Source organism: Pteronotus mesoamericanus, unplaced genomic scaffold (genome assembly GCF_021234165.1).
Source record: "Pteronotus mesoamericanus isolate MK-2021 breed Mesoamerican mustached bat unplaced genomic scaffold, CSHL_Meso_final contig_182, whole genome shotgun sequence".
In the NCBI taxonomy this organism is placed as follows: domain Eukaryota; kingdom Metazoa; phylum Chordata; class Mammalia; order Chiroptera; family Mormoopidae; genus Pteronotus; species Pteronotus mesoamericanus.
This window is the reverse complement of record NW_026555078.1, coordinates 5,499,060-5,516,177: the sequence shown is the minus strand read 5'-3', so window position 1 is coordinate 5,516,177 and position 17,118 is coordinate 5,499,060. Positions and strand designations below refer to the sequence as shown.

The window sequence follows — 17,118 nt, the reverse complement described above, 5'->3', positions numbered from 1 at the left end:
TTGTAAGACACACACACGCGTATAAAGTCCGGTGCTACAAAATTTCTATATAGTCCCTGTAGGTTGATTTAATAGATCTGACCTCTATGTCCCGAATCAAACCTTGGAACCTGAGTCAGACTTCTGAAGTCTAGGTTGTGCTCAAAACTTCATTTCCTACAGTCATTGCATCTACCAAAACAAAGAGTTCTATGAATCATAAGGAGCATATCAGAAGAAAGCTGTTTTTAAAATACAGAAAGATTTAAATCCTATTTATTCTATTCTTGAAAATGTAATACATTCTACATTCTAAGAAATGGCTCTTGTAAATGGGATGAAAAGACATTTTGGTCAGTGAGGATAGTTGGGCATGTTTTTAACCACCTGTATTACACCAACTAGACTCTGGTTATGGGTATAATTATCTCATTCCTTTTTGAGCTAAGAAATTTGAAACCATGGAGAGCAAAATAATGGTACTATCCATACAATGCAAATGGAATTTTGTATAACACACTTAATATTATGTGAATTGAGACCTGGAATGCTGGAATTCACACACTGATGAACTCTTTCAGGAAAAAAAAAAATCATGATCTTAGGGGAGAGAAATAGTGTTTGGCAAGATAAGACTTTTGGTCCATAGCTGCTCTAGGACTTAGGCTGGCTTGAAGTTCACTGTGCTGGTTATTCTCCATTTGGCCGCCCCGCCCTGGTCACTGACATTTTCTGCCCTGCCCTCCCCTGCTCTGTGCCCGAGGACTGATCCCCAGACATGTGTCCTGCAGGCCCTGCGGCTTCTGCTTCTGGTTGCACTCAGTCAGTGGAAGGAATGGCATGAGATTGTGGAGGGGGAGGAAATGGAAGGAAAAAGTTATTGCAGTATTTTTCCCTTGTTTTCCTTTTGACTCGGGGCCTCAGACCTGTCACGGCCCAAAGTCTAGGATAAACAGTTTTCTGTGGCTGGACCGAGGCATCTAGAGCAGAGTGAGATGGTGCCAGAATTCTGGATGGACCAAGGCCTTTCTGAAGGCCTTTCATTGTTTCAGATTTTATTCTGGAGGGCGCAGGGATTCATGAGAGGATTTTGAGTTGGGGATTGTAATAACTGGATTTGTTTTTAAGAGATAACTCTGGCAGCATTGCAAGAAAGGTTTGGAGAGAGATAATATCAAAGCGGGCGAGTCCAGTTATAAATTAAGTGTCCCAGACTCTGCAGGATGCAGCCAATTCTTGAATTAAAGGAGCGCCAGTGAGTGCAGAGGAGGAGGAGGAATGGATTCTCAGTACTCCTACCACCTCCCGCACCCTCCCAGGTGGAAGGGATCGGGGCGCCTCCTAGGCTGCTGGAACTCCCATCCCGGCCTGGCAGCAATGAAGAGCATCCCAGCCTGGGTGGCCAAGGAGGAGGCTGAGTACGAACCCGGACTTCTCCTCCCAGCCAGCAGTAATGAGGCAGTGCTCTCTTCCCCTCTGGAAGGGTCTCAGAAGAAGTCAAACAACAAAAACAAAAAGGTTTAATTAAGATCTAGAGTCTCTTTCCCCTTGACAAGATGGCTGACTACAACTTCACTACTGGCATCGCGCGCTTTTTGGATCTGCATCTAGCCTTTCCGTGGCTTCAGGTTCACTCCATAAAGGAACTATAAAATGGAAAAGAATTATTACAAGGAAAATTGGATCTTTCTTAGTGATACCAACATGGGAGACTTGGCGGTGGATACATACAAAAACCTTTATACTGATGATATTCCTCAAGCTTCAAGAGAGAAAAAACCCAGTTGCTGAAAACTAAAACAGCTCCAGGCAGAAAAGGAACCAATTGTGAAGATGTCTGAAGATCCGGAAACTCAAGACAAATTCATCCAATCAGGGGTGGTCAGATGCTGTTTGAGCACCTGGCAGACAAGCATAGTTTTAGGCTAGAATATTTAGAGACCCTCTGCAGGCACGCAACCTTCCAGTGTGAGTGCGGGAATTACTCTGGAGCAGCAGAGTATCTTTATCTCTTCAGAGTTTTGGTTCTAGCAATGGACAGAAATGTGCTGAGTTCCCACTGGGGAAAACTGGCCTCTGACACTTAATGCAGAATTGGGACGCAGCCATGGAAGACCTTACACAGCTAAAAGAGACCGTAGATAACAACTCTGTGAGTTCTCAACTCCAGTCTCTTCAGCAGCGAATACGGCTCATGCACTGGTTTTCTTCAACCCAGCCCAAAGGCGGTGATAACATTATTAATCTCTTCCTTTACCAGTCATAGTATCTTACTGCAATTCAGATGATGTGTCCACACAGTCTTTGCTATTTTGACTACAGCACTTGTAACAAACAAGGATGTTTGAAAATGTCAGCAGGTGCTAAAAGATCTAGTCAAAGTTATTTTGCAGGAGTCTTATACATATAGAGAATCAGTTACAGAATTTGTTGAATGCTTATATGGTTAACTTTGACTTTGATAAGGCTCAGAATAAGCCAAGGGAATGTGAATCTGTGCTTACAAATGACTTCTTCTTGGTACTTGTCCTGAAGATTTCATTAACAATGCCCATCTCTTCATATTTGAGACTTTCTGTCACATCCACCAGTGTATCAGCATTAACATGTTGCCAGGTGAATTGCATGTGACTCCAGAAGAAGCTGACAGGTGGACTGAAATTTGATTAGAAATGCAAGATTGGATGCCAAGGTTGATTCTAAATTAGGTCACGTGGTTATAGGCAGCAATGCAGTCTCACCCTACCAACAAGTGCTTGAAAAGACCAAGAGCCTTTCATTTACAAGCCAGATGTTGGCCATGAATATTGAGAAGAAACTTAATCAGAATAGTAGGTAAGAGGCTCTGAAGTGGGCAACTCAAGACTGGCTTCTAGTGAAAACTGTAAAGAAAAGATGAAAAAAGACTATAAAGGGAAGATGAAATAATAAAACCATTATATAAATGATGACATTCATTTTTAAAACAACATATTGAGTATAATTTGGGGGAAATTTGAATAAAAGTGGCTGTGTTTAAAAAAAAATCTAGTCTCATTAACATATTACCCAGAATGTCCCACGTTCAATTTGAAAAATCACTGTCAGTTCAAGAACCAGGTGGAGCTCAAATGTAAAGAAGACAGGAAACAGATGCCAATACTGAGATGACAGGGACGTTAGGGTTATGACAAACACTGAAAACAATCATCACAGATATGCTTCAACTAACAATTACAAATACACTTGAAACCAGTAAAGAAATAGAAAGTTTCAGCAAAGAAATAAAAGATATAAAGAGGAAGCAAACAGAAAGTTTTAGAAATGAAAAATACAGTGGGTGAAATTAAAAAACACTTAATGGAGGAACCCAATAACGGAATATAGGAGACAGAGGAGAGGATCAGTGAACTTGAAGATAAAACAATAGAAATTACCCACTCTGAACAACAGAGAAAATAGGCAGAAAAAATAATAGCGGAGCCTCAGAGTCTTGTGGGTCTAAAACAACAGACCTGTCATTCATGTTATTGGGGACCCAAAAGGAGGGTAGAAAGAAGGCAGGGCTGAAAAAAACCCTCAAAAAAATGATGGCCAGAAACTCCCTCGATGTGTCAAGATAAGTAAACCTTGAGGTTTAAGGAGCTGAGTGTACTCCTAACAGAATAAGCATTAAAAAACCCCAAAAAACAAAAAAATCCACCATTTACATTACAGTCAAGCTTCTGAAAACTAAAAACAAGGAAAAAAGTCTTGAAAGCAGGGAGAGAGAAATACCACCTTAACTATAGGGGGAAAAACAATTTGCATAACAGCAAATTTCTTTTCATAAACCACAGAGGCCAGAAGGAAGTGTTAAAATAAACTGCCCACAAAGTGTATACCAAGATGGACCATATCCTGGGCCATAAAACAAATCTCAACTAATTTAAAAGAATTGAAATCACACAGGGTGTTTTCTCATCACATTAAATCAAACCAAAATCAGTAACAGAAAGGTTTAACAGGGAAGTGTCCAACACTTGGAAACTAGACTACACATGCATAAATAACCCATAGGCTAAAGAGGAAGTTCCAAGGGAAATTTTAAAAAATTGAACTGAGTGAAAATAAAAATAAAGCCTTTTAATAACACATTAAAAATGAACTGAATGAGCCCTGGCTGGTGGCTCAGTTAGTTGGAGCATCATCCCCATGAGCCAAGGTTACAGGTTTGATCTCTGGTCAGGGCACATGTGGGAATCAACCAGTGAATGCACAGGTGAGTGGAAAACAAATTGATGTTTCTCTCTCTCTCTCCCTCTCTAAAATTAATAAAACAAAACTTTAAAACACGAACTGAATGAATCTTAAAATACAAATTTTAATGGCACGTGAAAATTTGTAGAACACAGCTAAGGCAGTACTGAGGGGAAATTAATAGCATTTAATGCATATATCAGAAAAGAGGAAAAGTCTCAAATAAATCATCCAGCCTTTAACCTCAAGACCTAGAAAAAGAACATAGACCCACAGAATGCAAGAAAGAGGAAATAATACATATTAGAGAAGAAATCAATACAACTGAAAACAGAAAAATACTAGAGAAAAAAATCAATGAAAAAGGAGCTGATTTTTTGGAAAGATCACTAAAATTGACGAACCTCTAAAAAGGCTATGAGTATTGCCCACTGCCCTTTGTTTTCTCCTTAAAAGGACTCCATCTCATTGTATTTTAGATTTCTTACTGCCTCTTTTAAGTCTACCATATCATCTGTATTTTCCATCTTTTTCTGTCCAATCTAGTTGACATTCTTTGTTTTTTAACTAGATTGCTTAGTTATAACAACCTATGATCTACTCAACTAACCCTCTCTTTTCCTAAGGAAATCTTCAAACTTATTTCTTATTTACTTACTTAGTTTGTAAACTTAGTAAGTAAACTTAGTTAGTTTACTTCGTTTGCACAGCTCTTTGACAGCATGTGCTGATAAATCCAACACCAGAAGACTTCGTGGGTCGGTTCCTGTTTGTTATTTCTGCTTCCTCTTGCTCATAGAGTTTGATTTTGGGGGGTTCTTGCTATTCTTTGGTTGCAGTTTGGGCACTTCATTTGAAAATTTATTTGTAGAAATAACTTGAAACCAACAGTGGAGGTACTTTACTTCAAAGAAGAGTTACATTTGCCCCTACCCAGTTCCTAGGTTACTACCAATTCAATCACTTGAAAGCAAGTTTAAGGTTTGTCAACCCAGGTTACCTGAAAACTGGATAATTGGTTCCTTTTCACTTTTGGCTTTATATTTTCTTACTATATTATCATTTTAAATGCTACGATTTTTTAAAAATGTTCTACCCATAATGTTAGTTGTTTTTGCCATATAAACTAGTCTTCCATGATGGAATGGCAGATGCTATCTTCTTTTATTAGTAGCTACAAAGTTCTACATAGTTAATGTCATCTGAAGAAAACAATCCACAACAAAAACCTCATTTGATAATACCTGGAAATACTGTAACTTGTCATCACAGATTAAAACATTTGAATCCAAAATATAATAGTCCTTTCTTAACTGTTAAGTTTCTCTTATTCAAAAAAATAAATAAAAACAACTATGGGAGACAGAAAATTTTAAAGGCAGTTGACATTCTAGACACTCACCAGAAAGCAGTGTAACTGAGGTGAAGCATGAGTTTCCTGGCGCTGCAGTGACAAATTACCACTAACTGGGTGGCCTGGGACAAGAGGAGCCCGCTCCCATAGCCCCGGGGCCAGGCGTCTGAAATCGGGGTGTCAGCAGAGTTGTACTCCCTCCAGAGCCTCCAAGGACAGAATGTGTCCCGGCCCTTTTCCAGCTTTCAGTGGCTGCAGGTGTCTCTTGGCTTGTGGCTGCATCACTCCAATCTGTCACCGTGGCCACATTGCTTCCTCCTCTTCTGTGTCTTCTCTTCTGTGCATCTGTCTTGTGATGGCATTTAAGTCTCATTCAGATAATCCAGAACAGTTTCCCTATCTCAAAATCCCTAAGTTAATTGTACCTGCAAAGGCCTTTCCCACCCCCACCACCCCTTCAAATAAAGTAACAATCATAGGTTCTAGGCATTAGGACGTGGATCTATGTTTTTAAGGGCCACCATTCTACAGACCCCGCTACAGGTAACATGATGCACGATAAAATTAAATATAGCTTTCTTACGATAATATCTTAAGATGAATGATAGCCATTAGAAAAGCAATTTGAATCTTATGTTTTCTGTCCAGTTAAGTTAAAAGTCTTTAAAAAAGTCTTTCTCTACATTAATAGTCGTAGAGGATTTTAAGTATCTCGAAGTAAAGTAACTGAATCAGAGTAGCCTGATATTGACATTACTAATTAACTTGAATGGAATTTACTTATATTTCTTACCAGCAGTGTTTTGATCATGTTGAAACCATTAGTCTCAGAGTACTCCCTTATCCCAATCACTTAAAGGAACAGAGTATCTGGAAACAATATGCAAGGTTTTAATATAACTACGGGTGCTTTTCAAGTTCAAGACAATTGTTTATACAAAACATTCAGGTGATAACATCATGTAACCAAGACAAGTGATGTTGAATTTTGGTAACTGTCACAAGTGAACTACATTTAATGACAAGAAAGGAAGAGAAAGTTCAGTATCAAAATTTGACTGCAAGGGTATCTTTAGGACTATTTATAATGAAAAGGGAAACATCATTCTTTGTTTTTTAGGAAAAAGAGTATCAAGTGCTAAACATTAGCAGACTGTAAGGTCAAATAGAATATTGATTAACTAGACATTGAATGGTAAACATTAATTAACTGCTAAGATTAAATAGAATTCTGTTTTCAAACACCATTTTATAAATGGTTTGTTAAACAATATCAACATGCCATTTGGCAACCTAAATTATATAGCCATAGTAATATGCAATCACTAATCCGTTATAGTCCTAAATGAAAAACCCAATAAATACATAGTGAACAAATGTGCTCAGAAGTTGCCATCCTCTTTAGTAGCCTACAAATGATAAAAATGTATGCTCAGCAACAGTTTGAAAATTTTCATATTTAATTTAAAATTTTAGTTAATTTACTTAAGAAAAAAACACTCCCTGGAAAGATTCTGGAAATATTGTCACTTCTGAAGAGAAATTTAATTGATATGTAAAGTTCATATTTATATTTAATTCATATTTAAAATAATTTAATTAATTAAAAAGTTAATATTTATAGTATGTCCACTGTAATTGAAAAATAAAAAATTACTTAAAGAATATAAATAAATACAAACATAGGTGGTTACAGTTGGGATCAAAATCCAGAAGTCATGAAATCCAAGTGTCTCATTTTACTGATGAAGAAAATGAGAAAGATTAGGATTTACCCAAGGTTTGCATAGCTGGCAAGAGAGAAGTTGAAGCTTGAAGGTGGGGCTCTGAACCCTAAATTCAGTGTTGTTTCTGCCATGGAAAGCTGTCTCATTGAAATGATTCATTGCTTTTACTCTTCGATAACAAATACAATAATTCTAAAGAAACCATTGTTAAGAGCATATTAGACTACAGACAGGAGTGTTAAGTACATTCTGTTTATTAATTTTTAAAAAACCATCGTTTTCTATTGCTTCTTAATAGGATACATAAATGGAGGGAATGTCAAGTCTTTATTTTAAAAATAAAAAAAAAGATTGTATCATCTTAGCATAGTTTAGCAACACATTTACATTTTAACAAAAAGTGGATTCAGTATGACGATTTTGCTATTTACCAAGTATTTAAAGTTGGGATTCTACTCATAGTAGATAAATAAAAGCTAAAGCCTCACAAATAGTCCTAAATAATACAACATAATTTTTTTTTCAAAAATCATAGGGTTACAAGCATGGACTAGTACTTGGGTATCCTTCACTTTATCTTCTGTCTTTATAACGGAGATTCACAAGTAATGGAACACAAGCTTGCAAGGTTCAAGAGATGATTTGCATGACATGATCAGGGCCACGCTAGGTCAAATTGCAAAGGGTCCAGGTTTTTCTTTATACTTTTTCATTCTCCCATCTTCCCTCAGTGTCTCTTAAAGCATGACTGTTATACCCTCCTTTCACGACCACTATCAAAAAAGAGTGACTACATGGGTGGGCACTGTGTCTCTGGTACAAAAATAAATGAGGCTGCCTGAAAATTGGGCACGTTCTCTCTGAAATGTGAGCAGTGCCTACTCTCGGGAGAACTGGATACCCATTCAGAATACATTGTGGACTGTCCTAAATTGTACATTGCCTGTGATTCCAATGTCAGTGTCCATCCTCAGAATTTTTTTATGTAAGCAGTCAGAACGTATACATACTGAAATTGCAATTTGAGTGCTTTGCACCAAGGGGCTGCCTGCCGTGTTTGCTGTTGCATTTCCTCTCTGTGCCAGAAGGTGGCAATGTTCCCCGCTAGAGTGGTCCTCCCTCAGCATTCTTCCCGCTCCTGACCCAGGAAGTTCAACGTTCTCTTTTTGAATTCTGGGGTCAGCTTCTTGAAAATTCATAATGGCACTCACTTCTTGAGTTTCAAACCATATAAATAATAGAAAAAAAAACATTGGAGAATGGGTACATAATGCCATATACAGATGACAGACCATAGAATTGTACACCTGAAACCTATATAATTTTATTAACCAGTTCCACCCTAATGAACCTGATTCAAAAGATAAAGAAAAAATGCTAAAAGAGTGTTGGCTCTTCTGATAAACTATATGTGAAAAATGCCTGGCAGAGAGCTGTATTTTTAAAAGATTTGAAGTTGAGTGTATCTTTATGTTTCTAAGTGAGGAGAAAGGGATCAAGAACAGAGTTTAAGGCCAATGAACCACAGGGCCATTGTTGTCACTGAAAACTTAATAATCAACACACTTCTGACTTCTGTGTACCGGACCTGTTAAATCCTTTACCAGGAGAATCATTTCATCCTCAGATTAGAGCTTGCAAACCCCTAATCTGAAGGTCAAATCCAGCTCACTGACCTATTAAGTCTGCCTGTGTAGTTTAAAAATTGGGAGATTTTACATAAAAATCTGGATTTCTTACTTCTCTGGAGGGATTGAGAAATCGGACCCCACCGCTCACATTCTCACGGGACAACGGTGGGCTGGTGACACACCGCAGAAACACTCTGGAGAGGGCATGCCGTGCCTGTCACAACCGGTGTGTATATACATTTTATAGGGTATAAAGTTTTATATAAAGTTTGCTTTATATAGGGTTTAAAGCAAAAACTTGCTAAGTTTTGACAAGTGTACACACCAGTAGAACATCACCACAATCAAGATAATGAGAATATCCATCACCTTTCTGCTTAGCTCCACTACCCAGGAACCCTTCTGGGAAGATGTTCGCTTTCCAGTTGGAATTTCAGTATTCTTCGCTCTCCTGAGGGCCCCAGCCGACTCAAGGTCCTTACTCTGTGCCTTGCCCCTTTGCCCTTGAATGACTCTCTCGCTGACGAGCTAACTTACTGGTGCTGAAACTCTTTAGGTCCCTTAAGTGCTGCTACAGACCGAATGTTTGTTTCCTCAGAATTCACATGGTGAAAATCAACCCCCCGTGTGATGCTGTTAGGAGGTGGGGCCTTAGGGAGGTGATTCTCGGTCAAACATGAAATTAGTGCCCTTATCAAAGGGACCCCAGGGGGCTCCCTCATCCCTCCCATGATGTGCGGGCACAGCTAAAGGACGGCTGTCTGTGAACCGGGAAGCAGGCTCCCACTGACGCCACCCCTGCCAGCCCCTTGCTCTTGGCCTTCTCAGCCTCTGGGACTGTGAGGAATAAGCCACCCATCTAAGGTCCTGTTACAGCAGCCCAAACAGACTAAGACAGGTGCCAAGAAGACACCTGACCCCTTTGGATGTGGTCGCTCCACTTATAGGCCAAATCCAGGAGACTAGGTCTGTCAGAGCAGAAATAAAGCCTTCCAAGATTACCACACTATCCCCTAAAAGTAGCAATAAGCCCTCCAAAGCTTTCAATCTGTAAGTTCAGGCCTCTGTGACAAGGTGCTCTTAGGCCATCTATCCAGTCCCTGGAACATCCTGTAACCCCAGTAAAGAAGCCACTGCCAAGGGGTATTGGCCAGTGCAAAGCCCGTGAACCAGAAACAGAAGAGGCTTCCTCCAGCTCCTAACCCTGTGCCCTTCTGGCCTCTGTCCCACACACCACTCATTTTACAGTCATCGACTTGCATTCCGCTTTTATCATCCAACTCACAATATCTTTTTGGTTTCCCATGTACAAACCAACGATAGGCAGGGACTGTCGTGCCTCAGGGGTTTAGTGAGGCCCTGGCTTATTTCTCTAGGTCCCTAAATGAAAACTCATCACCCTTTCCCTTTATAAATAGGAAAGGGAAGGGCATGCTTTAGGCACCCTGAACAACACAACAAGCCATCAGCCTTTTGGTACTTTATCCTCATCTTCGACCCAGCGTGTCAAGCACTTCCTATTTAAAGGGAGTAGTTACCAAATTGGTCCACAGCCTCCATAAGATTACACATCATGATAGAGCAAATCTTAAAGGTCTCCCCCACCAATATTGGAGGGGACGCTTAGGCAGTCACATGTAACGGGTAACCTCCATATGTCCCATCTGCCAGAAACATTATCCTGATACAAACGTAAGTGTGGAGCAAGGATGACAGCCAGCTCCTTCAGGTCCCTCTCTCCGCTGGCAAACAGATTGATTCAACTCCCAAAGTCTCATGGGTGCAACTATGTTCTAACCATAAGCTGCATTCTAGAAGGAATGCTGGGAAGCTTTCCCCTGCACACAGGCAGCTGCCACAACTCTAGCTGAGCTGCTGCTGGAGGGAATTTTTCCCACTTGGGGGACCGCTTCACTCCTCTCTGGTGATGGAGGAGCTCCCTGTCTCACTAAGATTATTCGGGACGGTCAGTGAGCTCCTCTGCCCTCACCAACTGTGTCGTCCTCCTCATCTCCAACTCTCAAAGAACAGGAGGGCCAGCGGTGCTCTTAGAAGCCAGACTCTGCAGAATGCAGCCTGACGTGGCCTGAAGCCTCGCCCTTGGCCCTGGTGGTCCCTTGATCCTCACTCTCCTCTTAGCATTGACTATCTTTTTATAACATAATTGCCGTCAGGCCAGGGAGGATGCCTTATTCTTGCTGGAGGACGGGAGATTCCAATGTGATCCAGTCTGTATTCTGAAGACCCGCCAAAGTCTTATTCAATACGTTCTTACTTGTTACCAACAGTTCAAATCCACCTCTCCCCCAGACAGCCCACCTTGGCCCTTATCTTCAGGTAGCAGAGGCAGCCTTCTGGAAAAGACACCACCAGAAGACCAATCTTGATTCCAGCTGGGAGGAACCTTCTTCTGTCTTCCTAAACATTCACACTGCTGCATAACACCAGGCATCAACCTTGTATTCGTGTTTCTCAATTTTAAAAATACAAGTGTTATTCTGAATTTGGGGGAGTTCCCCCCAACAGGAGACTTTAAATGGAGGCCCTCTGGAGAGCTCCCCAAAGCAGGAATGACACGAGACAGACTGCTTTCTTGTGAGTTCGGAACAGGTAGGTCACATCACAAGGGAGTCAGGTTCTTCCTGAGATGCTGCAACACGACTCTAGGGTTCTCCTCTCTAGCCCTCTCCATAGTTCTCCTTTATATTCTTCTCATCGTTATTTTATTTCCTGTTGTTCATTCATTTCAGGACTTTCTTGAACCATGCCTTCCCTTTACCTTCTTATTTCTGCCTCTCTTATCATGTTCTTCTCGATTCTTCAATTACCTACCAACATTCAGGGCCCTGAGCTTTTGCATTTTTGTTCCCCTAAACCTCTTGTGGCTGTGCAGCACAAGCGAGGACATTTGAGATGCTAACTGAGAAATTCGCTGTATTGCCGCCACCACCGCCAGACCTCACCATCGAAGGACCTGTCCGCACCAGTTTCCTAGGGTCCACTAGACTGGTTCCCGCTGCTCTTGAGTCTTGCTTTTCACTCCTGAATGCACCCCGCACAATCAGTTTCCTGCTTTCTCTTATACGTATCCCTTTAATGAATCGCCTCGTCTCCAGAGCCCTTTCCCAGCTTCAGACCACCCTCAGCGCTCAACAGATGGCGCAGCTGTTGCTCCAGGGAGAAGGCCGGCGAGAAACTGCTGACCCTGTGGACGACTCGGCTGACTCTTGACCGACGCCCCGCAGAATTACTCTAATTCCTAAGAATGCTCCAAGACAGATGATGTTTGTCTTGAACAAGAGGGGCACTGACAAGGTCAATTACAGACCTTTCCCCTTTTGCCGGAACCTCCTGACAAGGCCAGACACTGACCCTCCAACTTCCCAATCTTTGTCTCATGATTGATTTACTAAGATTAAAACTGTTTTGTCCCCTGACACTAACCACAGAGAAAAATATTTCCTGTTCACATAACTGATGGAGACTGCTCCTCCTTGAAAAACAACCCCAACTACAAATCACCAACACTCCCACCCCGCGCGACTTGTTTACTCCTCCCCATAAAAGTCGAAGGCACCCCCCCCCCCCACCAACACTCTGATTGTTGGATCTTGGATGCTCCCCAGGTTGCATGAAAAAGTCAATCTTTTTACTCGCCTGATTTTTATCTTTGACATACATCACATGAAAAAGTGATCAAACAACAGAATACTAGTGCAAAACCAACAATTGGACCAAGAAAGAGAAATAAATCCATGTTTCGTGGGAATTTGATAGAAGATACCACAAAGGAATGGTTTAAAAAAATCAGGTGATGGCACTGGGCAATAAAGTTGAATTACTACCTTATATTAAACTAAGACGGTGGGTCTCAGACTGAATTTACCTAAATTCAAAAGTAAAATTTTAAATTAAATCAAAGAAAACATAGGAGAATACATATGTGAACTAGAAGTGGAGAGAAATTTCCTAACCAAGTCTCAAATAATGGAGAGAGGTTTCAGTACATGAAAATTAAAGATTTCTGATAATGTACCCACTGGTAAAATTAACTGACATGACAGATTGGGAGATGTTTGCAAATCTATAACTGATCAGGGATTACATCAAGGACAATTAATTTTAGACTATCATTTCTAGACCATTCTTGGGTGATAAATTTAACTTAGTGGATCACAATCAGCATCTAAAGCAATAAGTAGAATAGAATTGCACATAATAAGTATTAGAGAAATATACCCATCAAACTTTTGTATATATTATGTAAATATAAATGTAAATTTAAAAATATACATGTATACATCTAGTGTATGTTTGTTGGGGATATATATTTACATATGCATATGTAGTATATTGATACATAGTAACATAATTATTCATATACTTAAATACTATAAGCAATAATATATTCATGTATAGTCTTCGTGCATATTAACGTATTATATAAAGTATATGTGTTGATTGTGATGTAAAATATACTTTCTGTTGTCAATTATGATCAAAACAGTGAAAACCACTCAATATTTAAGGGACTCAGGCAAATTACTGAGGAAATAATTATATTCAACAGAAAATTGGGCAGTAGACAATAAGCTGACAGGGAAGATTCAATAACTAACAAGTATATGAAGAAGGCTCAAACTTACTAGTAATCATTCGGAAACAATAGCTACCATGTTATACCCGCCGGAGGACAAAAATAAAATAAATATGCTACTCAGTGTTGGATAAGATGGGGTACCTGGGAACTCTTGCAGTTCTGGTGAAAGTATAAATGGGGAAGGGTATTCTAGAAACAATCATTTGGAGGAAATTAAGAATGTGAATTCTCTTTGGCCCAGCAAGTTCACTTGTGGGTGTGTATGTCGGGGGAATGTTCACCCATGCCCTTCAGGCAACGCGGGCAGGGACGCTTGTTCAGGGGGTGATGTTCACCGTCAGGGCGGTGGGAGCCGATCCGGGTTTCATCCACAGGGAAGTGGGTGAAATGTGGTGAAAGTGTATTTATAATATGAATTACTATGCACTAGTCAGAAGTCACAGACCAGAGGTACACCAAACAAAATATTGAGTGTTAAAGGAAACAATAAAATTTATGGCATAATATCATGTAAGTTAAGTTAAATATACATATGCACATCCCATATATTTGAACAGTTAAAAGTAGTTGTCTTTATGTAGTAGAAATATGAATTTTTCCCTTCTTTATTCCTTCTTACATTTTTTAAGTTATCCAAATATTTACATTTTTTTTAAATGGAGATATATGTAATAAATTTTACTATTAAAAAATCAACTGTAAAAGAATAGTCTTTCCAACAAATAGACATCTTCCCGTAAAATGTTATGTAAGTGGCTAAAAAGCACATGAAAAGACTCTCAACATTATGGTCATTAGGCAAATGCAAATGAAAATTACACTGAGATACCACTTCACACCCACTAGGATGTCTATAATAAAAAGGACAAGAGAAAGTGTGGGTGAGGATGTGGGGAAACTGGAACCCTTCCCCTTGTGGTTGAGAATGTAAAAACAGCGCAACCGCTCTGAAAAACAATTTGGCACATCCTCCAAATGTTAAATCTAGAGTTACTATATGACTCAGCGATTCCACTCCTCAATATCTACTCAAGAGAACTGAAAGCATGTGTCCACACAAAGTCTTGGATATTAATGTTTTTAGCAGCATTATTCAGAATAGCCTAAAGGCTGAAACAACCCAAATATCCATCAACTGATGAATGGATAAACAAAATGTGGTGTGTCCATAATAATAGAATACGATAAAACACTAAAAAGAAATGAAGTACTGATTGATGAGACAACACAGATGAACTTGAAAGCAGTATGTTAAGTGAAAGAAGCAAGTCTCCAAAGTCACATCCTGTGTGACTCAATGTATATAACCTGTCCAGAATGAGCAACTCGGAAGAGACAGAAAGTAGACTTGGGCTTAAGGTGCACAGTGGAGACTGACTAAAGGGCGCGAGAGGTTTCATTTGGAGGTGATGATAATTTCTAAACTTAGATCATGGTGATGGTTGCCTACGTCTCTACATATGCTAAAAATGATTGAACCGTAGTCTTTGAAAAGGTCAATTTTATGGTATATAAATTATATTTCAATAAGCTGTTCTAAAAAAGTCACCCATGTATGAAAATAATACTAGTGCTTTTGTAAGAAAGAATTTTGAAAGTTCAAGAGAATAAGAAAAAAATGTCCTCTTAGAAGGAATTTTAACTGCTAGAACTAACCTACAACCAACTAAATTTCATTTTGTTGCTGGTAACCACAGTCAATGTAATTTTTTAATAAAGTTGGAGTAAGTGTGGAAGACAGAGTACAGGTATCAAGCTCACCTTTACCAGCAGGGATGATTTTAAAGATAAAATCCTGAAATGATCCCAGATCAATATACTGAGGATCACTTTATTCTGTAGAACAGGCTTTTGAATCCAATGCTGACATTTGCTGGAATGCACCGACAATTTAATGCCATTTTGACGTCTAAAGTTGCCTACGAATCAAGTCTCTGGTGGGGAGATCTTTGCAGCTGGCGCTCTTTTAGACATTGTGGCAAGTTCCAGGGCCTCTGTTTATCCCACATTTCAGTAACAAAGAAACTCTGTAACCAGGAGTCACTGGACCCAGGAACCACAACTTTTACATTATCAGTGTCTCCAAATAAAGTCTGGTTCCCTAGAGAAAACACAAAATATGAAAAATATCCCTTCTCATAATATTGTTAAATACATTTGTCTTTTCTAAACTTAGTACAAGTTTGCTGTAAACATTTACAAAACTTAAAATATTGGCAACAGCTGTCATCTGTTACCCAGCCCGTAACCGCTGGTAATTGTGTGGTCGATTTTCTCAGTTTGTATGTTTTAAATAAAACTTGGATTGTATTGCATATTTGGATCATATAGTATATAGTATTTTATAATTGTTTTGTTCCTTAACACTGCATTAAGACAAGTTTGTCACTTATCCTTAAAAACCTGACTTCATTGTATTCTACCATATGGGTGTATCAAAACTAATTTAACCAAGTTCCTACTGTTGTACATATGAGAGGTTTCTAATTGATTACTATTGTCAGCAGTCCTGTGGGAACACCCTCACGTACGGGCTGACAGTTGGCTCAGACATATGCGTCAGCACGAGACATGCGGCGGTTCACAGACAGCAAGTGTTCCGATTAGGTAGGCATGCGTGTTGGCTGGCCGATCCTAGCCCACGGTGGCTGTTTAAAGTTTTCAATGTCAGCCCTGCTTCTCCCTGATTCTTAGTGTTTAGCTAATTGTTTCATTTGGTTAAGTGGAACCATGAGACAAATGGTATGAATATATTCAAAACCTATAAAATATATTGCCAAATTACCTTCCTGTCAGATTCTACCAACCTACATTCAAACAGCTGTTCTCATTAATACTACATCTTATTGTTTTCTATCTTTGCCAATTCTCATTAGATTTTAATGTCAATATCCTGTGCATCTCAGAACTTCAATAACTCCAAATGACTATATTCTCAAATGGCAGATTCCATGTTACTCTTTTTCGCCACATTGCCTCTCATTGTGAATAAAACTCTGGCAGTTAAATACCTTCCATTCAAGTCTGTCTGTTCCCTGTTGCTCTGAACTAAATCAACTTTTAAAACTATCATCATTTCTATTATCATTTGAAAGACTACTTAATTTTACTTCTCTTAATAAAAATTTTATTTGAAATTAATCTCTTTATTGGTCCATACAGAGATGCTGAATTTAAAACTTTTGAGAAGAATAAATTGAAATATTTATAGTTTTAGGAAATTAGCTTATCTGATACTTTTTTTGGTAGATATACTTTCATGAAAGTATTTAGTCTGAAATTTTTTTTAGGTTTAACATTGCAAAGTGATTAAAACCAATTATTAACCTTTTTATCAACTTCAAAATTTGGTTCAAAATAGCTTAATCAAAAATAAATCTCAATGCATGTATTATTAACATTTAAACTATAACCTACTTATAAGAGAAGTAACGCAAATAATTTTTACCTGTCTTATTACTGATTTTTTTTCTCTTGGAATACCAATCAACCAGGTAACATGGTCAGTTTTCTTTAACAAAGGACACATCACGGGAGAATGGGGTTCCCAATCTTAATGGCACCCATTTAAATAAAACAATAATAAGTAAATAAACCAAATTGCAAATA

General features: G+C 39.0%; 1 pseudogene; it reads left to right on the top strand.

Moving 5' to 3' along the window:
* The first annotated feature begins 1,535 nt into the window (after positions 1 to 1,535).
* Positions 1,536 to 2,818, top strand: LOC129065712 (eukaryotic translation initiation factor 3 subunit E-like; annotated as a pseudogene).
* Positions 2,819 to 17,118: the final 14,300 nt, after the last annotated feature.